This window comes from Oryctolagus cuniculus, chromosome 1 (genome assembly GCF_964237555.1).
Source record: "Oryctolagus cuniculus chromosome 1, mOryCun1.1, whole genome shotgun sequence".
NCBI lineage: Eukaryota > Metazoa > Chordata > Mammalia > Lagomorpha > Leporidae > Oryctolagus > Oryctolagus cuniculus.
The window spans coordinates 76,753,934-76,768,643 of NC_091432.1; the positions used below are offsets into that span (position 1 = coordinate 76,753,934).

The window sequence follows — 14,710 nt, forward strand, 5'->3', positions numbered from 1 at the left end:
TTCAGGAGTTGGGGATCCTAAGTACTAGGAAGAAATGTTGGTATCCTGCTTCATTACGGATGGGTGGCATAGGTCATTAATGGGACACTTCTGGCGGCTAAGCCAATACCAAAACCCAGTGGAATGGTATTTCCTTCTAGAGTTAGTTTTCCTTCCTGCTGGCTCCCCTATGCCACAGAAACACCACTGTATAAAGCCGGAGCAACTAGCCGAGGCTCCAGTCTTCCTGTTGAGCAGGAAAGGGAAGGTCACTCCTGAGTCTCCATGCTTTCCTCTTCCTCTCCCTGAGATGGTTCTTCTGTGTTCTCCTCTTCGTCTCCTTCATTCTTCCCTGGTGGCTTCTCATAAGTCTTTTCTGAAACAGTCACATCACTCCATCCCAAATAGATATTTCAGAAGCAAGACAGCTGGCATCACCCTCCTGGCTGAGGATCTCCCTAAAGGCCCCATGTGAAAGGATTTGGACCAGAGTCCGAGCTGTGTAGCACACCATGTCCTGCTGCTCCAGGCTCACGAATGTGTGCACCCTAAAGTTGCCACTCTCACAGTGATCAGTGATATCTACTGAACCTGGAGGGAACAGTCCTGCAGCCAGAATCTGCAAGCAGTGCCTGTTGGCTACATTTAGGGCCAAAGGCTGTCTGGTAGGGTTATTCATCACAGCATGGTGCCCAAGTAGACCAAGGATCCAGGGCGTGAGGGGCTCAAAGCCAGGAAAACGAATCCTCAAGTCCTTCAGCAGTCTGGTGAGAACTTTAACAATGGACGGAGAAGCATTTTCCTCAAACCAGAGGGCGTGTTGGATGCTAAGGCACTCTGCAATATCTTGATATACAAATGGAGTTCTGGGTCCAGTTTTCGGAGATTGGGAGGTACTGTTGTAATGAGAATCTTCACTGTAGCATCAGAAAAACTGATTTCAAAGCCAGTTTCATTGCTCAGCATGGTCAAAACTTTTGAAGGATCCTGTGCTTTCCACAACTTTGTTCCCCAGGGCAGCAACAGCTTCCAATGTCAGCAGGAACTTCAGTATCACCACCAGGTCAACCACATTGTATCCTGTAGTCATTGTTTCCTTTTTATAAGATCTGTCAGACTTCTTCAATTTGCACTTCAAATGTCCCTGGAGCCACAATCAAATTGCCAACCACATTGTTTATTTTCGTTACCAGAGAAAGGATAGAGGCCTGTTTGGGCAGAATTGGGAGCAAGGTCCTGATTCCTCATCAACAAAGCTTCACTGAAGGAATTTTTATCAGGGGCTGCCTTGATTCCAGGGAAAGCCATTTCACACAAATAGAAATCAAATGGGGTATGTGGCACAAAGGGCCTGAACCCTCCGCCCAGGCCGCCTCAGGAACCAAAGCTCCCATCGCAATCATAGCCTCTGTCACCCCTTCCCTGTCGCTCCCCCTCTTCATGGAGGAACGACACAGGACCCTGCGTTGTTCTTTCGTCTGCTCGGCCCTCCCCGGGTTTGCTGCTGGTTCTTCCCGGGTTGGCTGCCGTCCCTTCCACCTCCGTGGAAGGGCGGTTCCCCCTGGCCACTTTCCCCACTTCCGCAGGGGAGCGGCACACCGCCGGCTGGCTCTCTCGGGGGCTGCACAGGTGTTCCTCCAGATAGATGTTCCCCTTAGATGTTCCTCGTGCATGCCGTCTCTCTCCTCCTTTATAGTCCTCCTCCGCCAATCCCAACTCGGCTGCCCACACGCCGAGTATGCTGCTCTCCTCCAATCAGGAGCAGGATCAGCTCCTGGAGGTCAGCACTCAAGTTAGCAAGAGGCAGCTGCGTAGAAGCTGTTTTCTCCTCTCCCAGCGCCATATTGTGGGAGAGCAGATGCATAGAATAAGTCTTAATTCCAGTAACTCAGTCCAGTCCGGGTTGCTCCCCACACTTCCCAACATTTTTGGTCAGATATCCACAATCGTCCCCAGTACCTCGGTCCCCCTACCTCATGGTGCCCTTAGCACCAAACAATAGGACTGTTTCTTGGAGAGACAGAAAACAGGTTCCAGAAAAGCTGGGTACTGATATACCCCAAATATCCAGTGATATGTCTGGCACAATGTAGACTTCAATAAACATTTGTTTAATAAATGAATAATAAAGGTCTACAGTTTTGACTGAAGGAACAGCACTAAAGCTCAAGGGAACTAATGCAATTATGCAAAGGGCAAAAATGAGTATGACCTGATATTTAGAAGAATATAGAGAAGGTTTTCTTGTCCTTCTTGACTTTCCCTTCACGAAAGACTTTGCTAAAGTAGAACAGCAAACAAGACGTGATGATAAGCACTCCGGTCTGCTTTGAGTACAAGTTTTTTATGTGGATGTTAATTCCATCTGATTTTCTCCTGAGGCAAAACTTAATATTATAGATTTATTTAATATACTTTTTCTTACACTAAAAAACCCTTGTTTGGATACACGTGGCTTAAGACCCTCCAGTATTCATTGCTTTTCCAAGGCCACTAGCAGGGAGCTGGATCAGAACTGGCACGCATATTGATGCCAATGTCACAGGGCGTGGCTTTTGCCTGCTACACCACAACCCAGCTTCAGGGAGGGAAGTTTTTTAAAGGTAGCCTCAGAAGAGAGAAAAACAGCTGAGGCCGGAGTAAGCCTCTTGGAAAACTGTTCTTCCTCCTCTTTATCCTTCCTCCCTTTGCTCTTCCTTATCCTCCTCACTCTTGCCTTCTTCATAACTCTTCCATTTTTATGTTGATAATGACCATTACATTCAAATAACACAAAGAAATGATTATTACAGAGAGAGAGAGACAGAGAGAAAGGTCTTCCTTTAGCCATTGGTTCACCCTCCAATGGCCGCCGCGGCCAGCGCGCTGTGGCTGGCGCATCGCGCTAATCCGAAGTCAGGAGCTAGGTGCTTTTCCTGGTCTCCCATGTGGGTGCAGGGCCCAAGCACTTGGGCCATCCTCCACTGCACTCCCAGGCCACAGCAGAGAGCTGGCTTGGAAGAGGGGCAACCGGGACAGAATCCGGTGCCCCGACCAGGACTAGAACCCGGTGTGCAGGCACCACAAGGCGGAGGATTAGCCTATTGAGCCACGGCGCTGGGCCAAAGAAATGATTATAAAGATATTACCCATAATCTATTTCAAAACAACTAACATTACAATTTTCATATGTTTTCTCAAGAGCTTTTCTATGTACAGACATACATGGTTTTCTTTCATTTTTTGAATTTCTCTATTTGGGCATGAGTATATTAGAGATTTCTTTCATACAAATAATTAGAGATTGATGTTTTTAGCACATGTCTCTCTCTCTCTCTCCCTCCCTCTCCCTCTCCCTCTCCCTCTCTCTCTCTCCCCATCTCCTCTCCCTTTCTCTGTAACTCTTCCTTTCAAGTAAATAAACAAATCCTAAGAAAATGAAATGAAATCTTAGTAGAATGGAGAAAAAAATACTTGGGAAAGCAGAAAAACAATTCTTTCATAGAATAATCCATTCTGTCCCAAAGGAAGCAAGACCTCCAAAGCTCAGCTAAATGCATTTTTTCAGAACCAGGGACATCTGGCAATCTGGCATCCACCAATCTCCTCTCTCTCTCTCTCTCTCTCTCTCTCTCTGCCTCTCCTCTCTCTGTGTAACTCTTTCAAGTAAATAAATAAATCTTTAAAAAAAGTCTTATTTCCTAAACAATATTAATATTTTCCTGTTTCTTTGGTACTTCTTTGTTTTTATTTGACTAAGAGTTTTTTCCTTTCACAACACAAATAATTATTTATTTCATTTAGATCCAAATGGAACTCATCTGGTATAAAATGTGAGGTAGAAATATAACTTTTCGTGGCCTGCACTGTGGTGTTGCGGGTAAGGCCACCGCCTGTAGCACCGGCATCCCATATGGGCACTGGTTTGAGTCCTGGCTGCACCATTTCCAATCCAGCTCTCTGCCATGGCCTGGGGAAAGCAGTAGAAGATGGCCCAAGTCCTTGGGCTCCTACACCTGCATGGGAGACCCAGAAGCTGCTTCTGGCTCCTGGCTTCAGATCAGCGCAGCTCTCCTGCCGTTGCTGCCTCCTGGGGCAGATCGAAGACCTTTCCCTCTCTCTGCCTCTGCTTTTGCCTCTCTGCAACTGTGCCTTTCAAATAAATAAATGAATCTCTAAAAAAAACTTTTCAAAAAGTTATCTGCTGGGGCCAGTGCCAGCGCCGTGGCTCACTAGGTTAATCCTCCACCTGCGGCACCAGCATCCCATATGGGTGCTGAGTTCTAGTCCTAGTTGCTCCTCTTCTAGTCCAGCTCTCTGCTGTGGCCCAGGAGGGCAGTGGAGGATGGCCCAAGTGCTTGGGCCCTGCACCCACATGGGAGACCAGGAAGAAGCACCTGGCTCCTGGCTTCGGATCAGCACAACTCCAGCCATAGTGGCCATTTGGGGAGTGAACCAATGGAAAGAAGACCTTTCTGTCTCTCTCTCTCTCACTGTCTGTAACTCTACCTGTCAAATAAATTTAAAAAAAAAAAGTTATCTGCCTCAGAACAATTTATTGAACCATCCATTCTTGTCCCATTGATTTCTAGATTTATATGTCATATATTAAATTCTTACATACACTTGGACCATCTCTGATGATATCTATTGATCAGTCAAATTTCTGGAAATAAAATAATTCCACTTTTGTTATAGCATTAATTTTTAAAAATTAGTTATGTATTTAAATATTTGTATTTATTTATTTGAAAGGCAGAGCAACAGAGAGACAGAGAGAGATCTTCCATTTGCTGGTTTACTCCCTAAATGGCCACAACTGGAGCTGAGACAGGCTGAATCCAGGAACCAGGAACTACATCCAGATCTCCCACATGAGTAGCAGGAACTCAAGTACTTAAGCCACCATCTGCTGCCTTTCCAGGTGCCTTAGTAGGGAACTGGACCAGAAGCAGAGTAGCCAGGAATCCAACAGGCACTCCTTTGTGGGATGTCACAGTCAAGCATTGGCTTAACCAGCTACACCACAACAACCTCCCCCTCCCCCAATTTACTTATTTAAAAGGCAGTGAGAAAGAGAGGGAGAGAGACATTCTTTCCACTGGTTCATTCTTCAGATACCCACAAGAGAAGGGGCTGGACCAAGCCAAAGCTAGTAGTCAAGAATTCAATCCCACATGGGTAGCAGGGACCCAATTACTTGAGCCATCATTATTGCCTCAGAGTCTCCATTAGCAGGAAGCTGGAATCAGGAGCTGTAGCCAGAACTCAAACCCAGGCCCCTCCATATGGGAGAAAAATTCAATGTCTCCAAGAATGTGCAAGAACAAACCTCAAAAAAGCCATCATTTATTCAGTCATGCTACAAACTTACTTACCTCCACCCCCAGCCACCAGACACACAGGGTCACCTTTGAACTATATCTTATTTTTAACATTGTACATATAATAATGAAAAAGGTTGATAAGGTTCTCATTCAGCAGGCATTATAGTGATAGAAACAACAAATAAATAAGAAAATATTAACCAATAAAATGATTGAAAAAATGAATCTATAACTATTTTCAATTGGATGGTCAATGAACTATTTCCTGAGGAGATAAGATTTAAGTTGAAATGTGAATAATGTGTTCAGAAATAAAGACAAAATGGTTGAAGCAGCGTAGGCAAAAAGAAAGATCGAGAGGCTGGCCCTGTAGCATAGTGGGTAAAGCCACTGCCTGCAGCGCTGGCATCCCATATGGGTGCCAGTTCTAGTCCTGGCAGCTCCACTTCAGATCCAGCTCTCTGCTATGGCCTGGAAAAGTAGTAGAAGATGGCCCAAGTCCTTGGGCACCTGCACCCATGTGGGAGACCCAGAAGGAGCTCCAGGCTCCTGGCTTTGGATCAGCCCAGCTCTGGCCATTTGGGGAGTAAACCAGCAAATGGAAGATCTCTCGATCTCTCTCTCTCTCTCTCTCTCTCTCTCTGCTTCTGCCTCTCTGAAACTCTGCCTTTCAAATAAATATATGAATCTTTAAAAATAAAATCAAATAAAATGTCTTGGTATAGTGCTATCTGCAACTTAATAAATTACATCTTTATAAATACACAAGCATTTCACTGGATCTGAAGAAAAATCCTGAAAGTTTCAAGCAAGAAAGTAACACAAAATGAAAATTAAGATGTCAAAGTCATTGATATTATTGATATTTTGTTTTCATTTCTCATGCTGAACCCTATTCCTCCCCATCAAATCCTAAATTCTTTAACTGTAAAAATTCCAAACACAGGTGAAGGATGTCAATTCACCCTTTATATACATGTGCATAAATTTTTCAGTTGGGGCACCAGGATAAAATGTTCAATAGTGTGGATATCTTGATAGATTAGAAGAAAAGGCCATCGAGCTGTGTTAGGAAGAGGATAGGAGTTGTTAGTGATTGAATGTGTCCCCACAAAATGATCTTCTGAAATCATAGTCCCCAGTACCTCAGAAACTTCTCTTATTTGGAAATCTGGTTTCTACAGAGATAATGAAGTTAAAATGAGTTATTAGGGTGAACTAATCCTACATGGCTGGGGTCTCTATAATACAAGGGAATCTAGACACAGACACAACAGAAAAGACAGCGTGAGAACACATTGGGAGCAGACATTTCTATGAGTAGAATGATGGATCTACAAGTAATGGAATGCCGAGAACTGCCAGCAAACACCAGAACCTAGAAGAGGCAAGGAACGATTCTCACCTAAAGCCAGCAGAACCAACCGGCCTGGTTGACACATTGATTTCTGACTTCCAGCATCTAGAACCCTGACAATAAGTTTCTGTTGTTTTAAGCGGCCTACTTTTTGATATTCTGTCATAACAGCCATAACAGTTGAGGGAGTTGAAGAGAGGCTGACTAAATATGTGCAGGATCCAGCTCAACTGCCAGAAACAAGCTATTCTATTCGGGTAGAAATGCAATACCAGACATTAACAATTTACAAAGTCCTTGGAAAAAGTGGAGGAGTGGCCTAAGGGCGGGTGATCCAGAGAGCCTCTGTACAACATTACCAAACAGGTCAGACAGGGAGTTGCTGTCTCGGTTCCAATTGAGAAAATGGTAAACTAGAAAACTAGAATGTTGTCTTCAAGAACACTCCATTTCACTTGGGACTGAGAGATCAGGAAAATCGCTGCTTCTGTCAGACTCCCAGTGTCAAATATTATCTATTGCTCCTTAACAAGTTCCGGAAAACTTAAAAAAAAATAAATATTGTTGTGGCTTAAAACAACAGTGGGTGTTTGTTATCTCTCACGTTTTCTATTAGCCAGAAATTTCTAGGTGGTTTGGTTAGGCAGTTCTGGCTGGGAATTCTCATGGGGTTGACTCGGAGCTTTGGCTTGGGTTGCAGCCATCTGAACTCTTGGCTGGGGTTAAATGATCCACATCCAAGGTGGCTCCCTCCCATATCTGACAGTTTGGTCCTGGGCTGAGGCTTCAGTTCCTCTCCCATGTGGGCTTCTCAACAGAACTGTGGGAGTATCTACATTACATGATAGCTATCTTTGCTGAGAGTGAATGATCCAAGAGATCAAGGAAAAAGCAGCAAAGCCTCTTAACTTAGCTTAAAGAGTCCCTTGTGTAGTTTTCTGTTGGTCAAATGAATTCAACTTTATTCAAAGTGGAAGAGGACTACAAAAGGATGTGAATACTAGGAGACAAGCATCATGAAGTACAACAGGGAAGTGGGAGGGCTAGCTACCACAATCTATAAAGCCAGTGAATAAACACTAGGATGCTGCTACAGAAAAGTTTAGTGTCTCCAAGAATGTCCTTGACAGCAACACTAGCCAAAGGAGGGAGAAAAGGACAACTGCTTCATTTACACTTTTCAAATGTAGCTGCGAAGAAGTCTCACAAATATGGCCTACTTTTTTGTTCCTTTTGTTTTGGCTTTTAGTAAAGTTTCTGCAAAACAAGAAATCACATAAAAATGGTCATTGAGATACAGCATGAGTACCATTCAGATCCTCCACAATGATCATGACACAGAAAGCAAATTTTCTCTCCAGACTGGAATCCATCTCTCCTCCAAGGAACCCTTTGATTTAGTAGAAATCATTTTTGGAGGCCCCAGGGACATAGGGATGCTCATTGTACTAGACTATCTTTGCTTTTAGGTCTTGCAGTTGACAGAACTAGACAACGTGCATTTTTTAAAAGACAAACTATGATAGGTTTAGGTTTTCTTTTTTTCCTTGAGAATCGGGAAGGATGGGAGGGAGGGAGAGAGGAGGGAGGGAGAGAGAGGGGGAGGGAGGGAGGGAAGGAGAGCGAGCGAGTGCTCCTACCCACTGGTTCACTCATCAAATGCCCACAATGGCCAAGATTACGCCAAGGCCGAAGCTGGGAGCTGGGAATTCAGGGAATTCAATCCAGGTCTTCTGTGTCAGTGGCAGGGATCTAACTACTTGGGGCATCACTTGCTGACTCTCAGAGTCTGCAGTAGCAGAAGCTGGAAGCTGGCTCTGGGTCCTGAACCCAGGGACTCCAATATGGGACACACACATCCTAATTGGTGTCTTTTTTTTTTTTTTTAAGATTTATTTATTTTACTTGAAAGTCAGAGTTACACAGAGAGAGAAGGAGAGGCAGAGAGAGAGAGAGAGAGAGAGAGAGAGAGAGGTCTTCCATCCGATGGTTCACTCCTCAATTGACCACAATGGCCGGAGCTGAGCTGATCTGAAGCCAAGAGCCAGGAGCTTCTTCCAGATCTCCCATGCAGGTGCAGGGGCCCAAGGACTTGGGCCATCTTCTACTGCTTTCCCAGGCCATAGCAGAGAGCTGGATCAGAAGTGGAGCAGCTGGGTCTCAAATTGGCACCCATTATAGGATGCTGGCACTGCAGGCGACACCTTTACCTGCTACACCACAGCACCAGCCCCAGTTGGTGTCTTTTTTTAAAAAAAGATTTATTTATGTATGTATTTATTTATCTGAAAGAATTATACAGAAAGAGGGAGAGACAGAGAAAGAGGTCTTTCATCTTCTGGTTCACTCCCTAAATGGCCACAATGGCCAGGTATGGGCCAGGCAGAAGCCAGGAGCCAGGAGCCTCCTCCAGGTCTCCTACCAATGGGTTCAGGGCCCCAAGCACTTGCGCCACCTTCTGCTGCTTTCCCAGAAGCATTTGCAGAGAGCTGGATCTGAAGTGGAGCAGCCAGGACTCACATTGGAGCCTATATGGGATGCTGGTGTTTCAGACAGCAGCTTACCTTACTGTGACACAGTGCCAGTCCCTCTAAATGTCTTAACCACTAGGCCAAACGTCTCTCACTGTCATGAGTTTAGACAGTTTTTCTCCATTTGAATTTAACACTAAATAATTTTTATTTAGCTATTTTAATATTTGCATTTATTTAAAAATTTGTCTCTAGCAACATTACCATAACTAGTTTTGCTTGTCTGTCACTCACTATGTTTCAGCATAGTACACATATTACAACTAGCAATAGGACTAATTAGTGAAATTTACTAAGATTTCTTTACAGTCCTATGTATCCTTGGGATACATTCCCACTAAGGACATTCATTGAAAATACTGTTTTCTGGGGTCGGCGCCGTGGCTCACTTGGTTAATCCTCCACCTGCAGCACCAGCATCCCATATGAGCGCCAGGTTCTAGTCTCGGTTGCTCCTCTTCCAGTCCAGCTCTCTGCTGTGGCCCAGGAGGGCAGTGCAGGATGGCCCAAGTGCTTGGGCCCCTACACCTGCATGGGAGACCAGGAAGAAGCACCTGGCTCCTGGCTTCAGATTGTGGCGGCCATTTGGGGAGTGAACCAAGGGAAAGAAGACCTTTCTCTCTCTCTCTCTCTCTCTCCCTCTCTCTCTCTCACTGTCTAACTCTACTTGTCAAATAAAAAAAAAATATTGTTTTCTAAAATCTTTTGGAAAGGGACTGGTATTGTGGCATGGTAGGCTAAGCCTCCACCTGCGAAGCCAGCATCACATATGGGCACCAGTTTGTTGTCTGGCTGTTCCACCTCTGATCCAGCTTCCTGCTAATGGCCTGGGAAAGACAGCAGAGGATGGCCCAAGTGTTGGGCCCCTGCCACCTGTGGGAGACCATATGAAACTTCTAGCTCCTGGCTTTGGCCTGGATCAGCACTAGCCTTTGTAGCCCTCTGGGCAGTGAACCAGCAGATGGGAGTTCTCTCCCCCTCTCTCTCTCTCTGTAGCTCTTTTAAAATAAATAACTGTATATTTAAAAAACTAAATAAAATAAAATCACTTGGATAATTCTTTCCTCTGTACAGTTAAACTAATGTGAAATTCATACTATGTCCTGCATGGATTTCTTAATCACTGCAGGTTTTAGCTTCCCAGTTTCCCCTCCTCCAAGAGAATTCTTTTTAAGGTCACCAGGTAACTGACAGGATTTGAACCCAGGCAGTCTGTTGCCAACACACCCTTACATTCATTGCACTAATATCTTAGCTAGTTTGCAGATCATTCCCATTCATCTGAGTTTCCAAAAGGCCTGGTGACAGTTTGAGCAGGATAGTAGGTGGGGGAGGGGAGGAATTGAGTCAGATTATGAAGGCTCAGGCTTCCAACAGAGACTTAGGTAATATGGATGTGAGGATAATGGGATTAACTGGACTATAGAATCTCTTATTTGAGTCTATTGTGACTGCTTATTCTGCCACCCTGGATAGTACAGCTCCCGCAAAGGCCCTTTTGCTACCCGGGAATCAGCTGCTGTGAAGGCTTCCAAGCGACTGCACTCTCATGTTTTCCTCTCTCTCGGACAATCCTTACACATTCTGTAGACTTTAGCTTCAATCCACTTCTAGGAAAAGATTTCCCTAACCTTTCCTTCAGTTGGTGGACCCTGCTATAGGCTCTCATATCATCCCATTCCTCAGCTTTCTTCTCACCCAGTAAAATGCAAATTATGAGTAAATTCTCTGCCTTGCTCACACTATATTTAGCACATAACAAAATGTCTGGCCAACAACAGACTCTTAGTAAATATGTGTTAGCATGGTGTGCTAAATGAATTATTAGGATTGAGAGATCAGAATGCCTTGGTTTGCCCTGCATCTATCATCTTATGTTCATCTGTTAGTGTGAAACTAGAAACCAAAAACCAAATATTTTGACTTTATGAAAAAAATAAGCTCTATAAAATCTAAAATCTATACAAATATGTGAGAATGAGAGAAGCTAACACAATCAAATCTTTAAACTTAGGGGAGAAATCCTAATCATTGGATGCACTCTTCAGAGTGGGAAAAGATACTGTCATTAGCCTTATGCTGTTAAACATTTGTGAAAGCAGCAGCTTCCGGCTGAATGGCCTGACCCAGATCTGTCACGCCATATTTGGCTTTATCTAAAATAAGTCTTGCCTACTCAGTGGAGAAAGAAAAATCTGCAGGCTTTTGAGTCACGCTGAAATAAGGCATACTGGGAAGTTAATCAGATATGTGGACGATTCTTTTATTCTTGGTTTTAATTTGATCCTTTGAAAAAATAATATGTTCACATTGTTCAAAAGTCATGATACAAAATGGTACACAATGAGAAGCTTCCTTCCCACTCTTGTTCCTGACCATTTCATTTGCTATATCCCCCCATACCACTACTAAACATGTTTTGAGTATTTTTTTACAGTTTTACTTATGAAGATGAAATAAATGTTTGCATTCTTATTCCCCCTTCACTTCTCTCCTGTACATAAAAGATAGTATTCTACAGATATTGTTTTACACCCTGTAGTGGTTTTATTTTTCATATGTATCCTGAGGATATTTCTATATCAATATACAGAACTTTCTTTTTTGTGTTGTTTTATAGTTGTCCTGTATTCCAAAGGACCATAGTTTATTTAACCCTTTCCTAATGATATGTAAGCTATTTCCAGTCTTTTACAAAGAATGATATAATGAAGAACTTTAAACAGGAAAAGGAAGCTTATTTTAGGCTATTATACATGAGAGTGGATTGAAACATTAAATGGGGATAGTCTGGGGTAGTGAAGGAAGGAGCTCCTTTGTAGAACTAGAAGTATTATGATCAGTTGAATATGTAGCGAATGACCAGGCAGATCTATCTCAAGGGAAAATTTCTCCTTGGATTAGTTTCTTCCAAGCAGGATAAAGACAAGGTTTTAGTGAGACCAGTATCTAGTAAGGGACCTCGCTGTAGAGTTCTGGGTCCTCAAGTTTAATAAGATGTATTTAGTGTTTATTAAATAATGTCCAGTTTTTCCTTAGGAAGAGAGGCAATCATTAATAAAGTCACTTCTCCAAACCCTTACAAGTGTTTTAAGAGGCCAAGATTTGTGATCAAAAATTAAAAAAAAAAAGATTGCCTGATGAAGCTCTAGTAATCTAAACAGATACAGTGCAGCAAACATTGTCAGTGGCCTATACAACATCCATCTGTCTTCAGCTGGACCAGCAGAGCTGTGCCTTAGTCAGGTAGCCACTTCTATGTAGCATAGATTGGCTTCATTCTCATTCCAGGAGTGAATCCTGATTGGTCAAAATCACGTGGCAACAGGCCTTATGAAGACGCTTGGCTGAGGTATTTACATATGACCCAATTTTGCCCAATGACACTGGAAGATGAATTGTCTAGAGGAGCTGGGTAGGCTTTGGAGAGAGCAATTAGAGTCATGGTCGTCTTTTACTTTATTCATGTGTCAAGGGGTGGTTTCTCAAAGGTCAGTACAGTTCTCCTGATCTTGCTATTTTCTGCTTCTTGGGACAAAAACCAGCCACAGCTACTTCACGGGTATCTGGGTCACTGTGGGCTGGGTAGAACAGCAGGCACCTGGGTTGGTACCCCTTCAAACAATGTTCTTTAAATAATTGTGTAATTTTAGTACAGAGGAGTTGTGGAGACATAGATTTTCTATTCATACTTTGCTTACTAAAAAAAAAATTTGCCTTGAATTCACTCCCACTATCTGAAGCAGAGTGATTATTCTGAAAACAACAGTTAGTTTACTTTTCCTCTAGATCTCCTCTTTCCAGATTCTTTCACAATGTTTTGCAACCAGAGAAGGTCCTTTGAGGCACCCTAAAAGGCTTACAATTTAGGTAACCCAAGGGATCACACTTACCATTACCCAGTACAACTCATGCATTATTTAATTTTAGAATCTTTATTCTGCTGACTACTAAGCTACTGGGCTACTGCTTGTGGATATTGTAGGAAAATTCACTGCTCAGAAAGGTGTTTTATTTCATTTTTTAAATTTCTCCTTAAAGGTAGTAGTTTGGAGGGAATCAATTTACATTTTGTCGATTTGTTCCAGTGATAACCATCACTTCACAGGGCAACAGCATCTGATCTGGTTGTTCATCCTCTAATGTGGCTCTGGGTCACAGGGTACACACAAGATGATCACTGAGAGTGGAATTCAAAGTGCCATAGAGGGGCGGGCATTTGGTTAAGACGCTGGTTTGGACACCTGCATCCCATTGTTCTGCAGTTTTCTGCTAACGTGCTTGCTGGGAGGCAGCAAACAATGGATCAGATACTTAGGTCCCTGCCACATGCACAAGGAGGACTATATTGAGTTCCTGGCTCCCAGCTTTGGCCTGGTTCATCCCCAGCAGTTGCAAGCATTTGGAAAGTAAATCAGCAGATGGAAGATTTTTGACTCTCTCTGCCTTTCTAACAAAAAATTAAAATAATTTTTAAAATATTCTTTTGAAAAATTCCACGGAGTACAGAAGAAAAAAAAAACAGTGCCTTTTAGTGGCTGCTTGGATGGTTGTTTGTACAGTGGGAAAAAGCATGAGTTTTAGAGTCAGAAATCAGGTCTAATTGGTAGTGCCCAGCATAAAATGAAAGTTTGGGGCCTACTGGCTGAAAAAATTAAGAATTAATTGGGGCCAGTACTGTGGCATAGCAGGTAAAGCCACTACCTGCAGTGCAGACATCCCATATGGGTGCCTGTTTGAGTCCTGGCTGCTATGGCCTCTCTGCTATGGCCTGGAAAGGCAGCAGAAGATGGCCCAAGTCCTTGGGACCCTGCACCTATGTGGGAGACCTGGGAGAAGCTGCTGGCTCCTGGCTTCTGATTGGAGAAGCACCGGCAGACGCAGCTATTTGGGGAGTGAACCAGCGGATGGAAGACTTCTCTCTCTCTCTTTCTCTCTCTCTCTCTCTCTGCTGCTCTGTAAATTTGCCTTTCAAATAAATAAATAAATCCTTTAAAAATAAAGAATTACAGCAACAGGGCTCTGTGGGGGCTTTGTGTAGGTGGCACACCCATGTATTCCACTCTTCTACATGGCCTTGGGTTCAAATCAGTCATACTCTCGAGTCATTTTCCCTTGGAAAGTTGGTATGATAGTGAAGTAAAAAGCATTTGACACATGATGGGTGCATGTTCATTTTACTTTCTTAGTCTAAGTTGTGGACTCTTTTCTTTGGTTCTCTAGGGTATCCAACTATGACCTATTCTCATTTCCCACTTTCCTTTTAAAATACTTCAAAGGGAAATATAAAATAGCCCATCTCTGGTCATTTAGCATCTATAAAACAGAAATTTTATATGGTCAGCCTCATAAAAACTCCTTAGTGTGACTTTGAAGAGCTCCATCCACAGAGTCAGGCAACTCAGCCCCTTCCCTTGCACCCATGTTTTAGGGGACAAGTGTTCCTGTCCATACCCTGTGCATTCCCTAGCCCTCCACATGCACCCTTCCTTCCATAATGAAGAGTTTCCAGGTTAGGGTCCCTTCTAAATCATAGT

The 14,710-nt window shown here is 43.4% G+C and overlaps 1 pseudogene; it reads right to left on the minus strand.

Moving 5' to 3' along the window:
- Nucleotides 1–120: 120 nt before the first annotated feature.
- Nucleotides 121–1,410, minus strand: LOC100339694 (interleukin enhancer-binding factor 2 pseudogene; annotated as a pseudogene).
- Nucleotides 1,411–14,710: the final 13,300 nt, after the last annotated feature.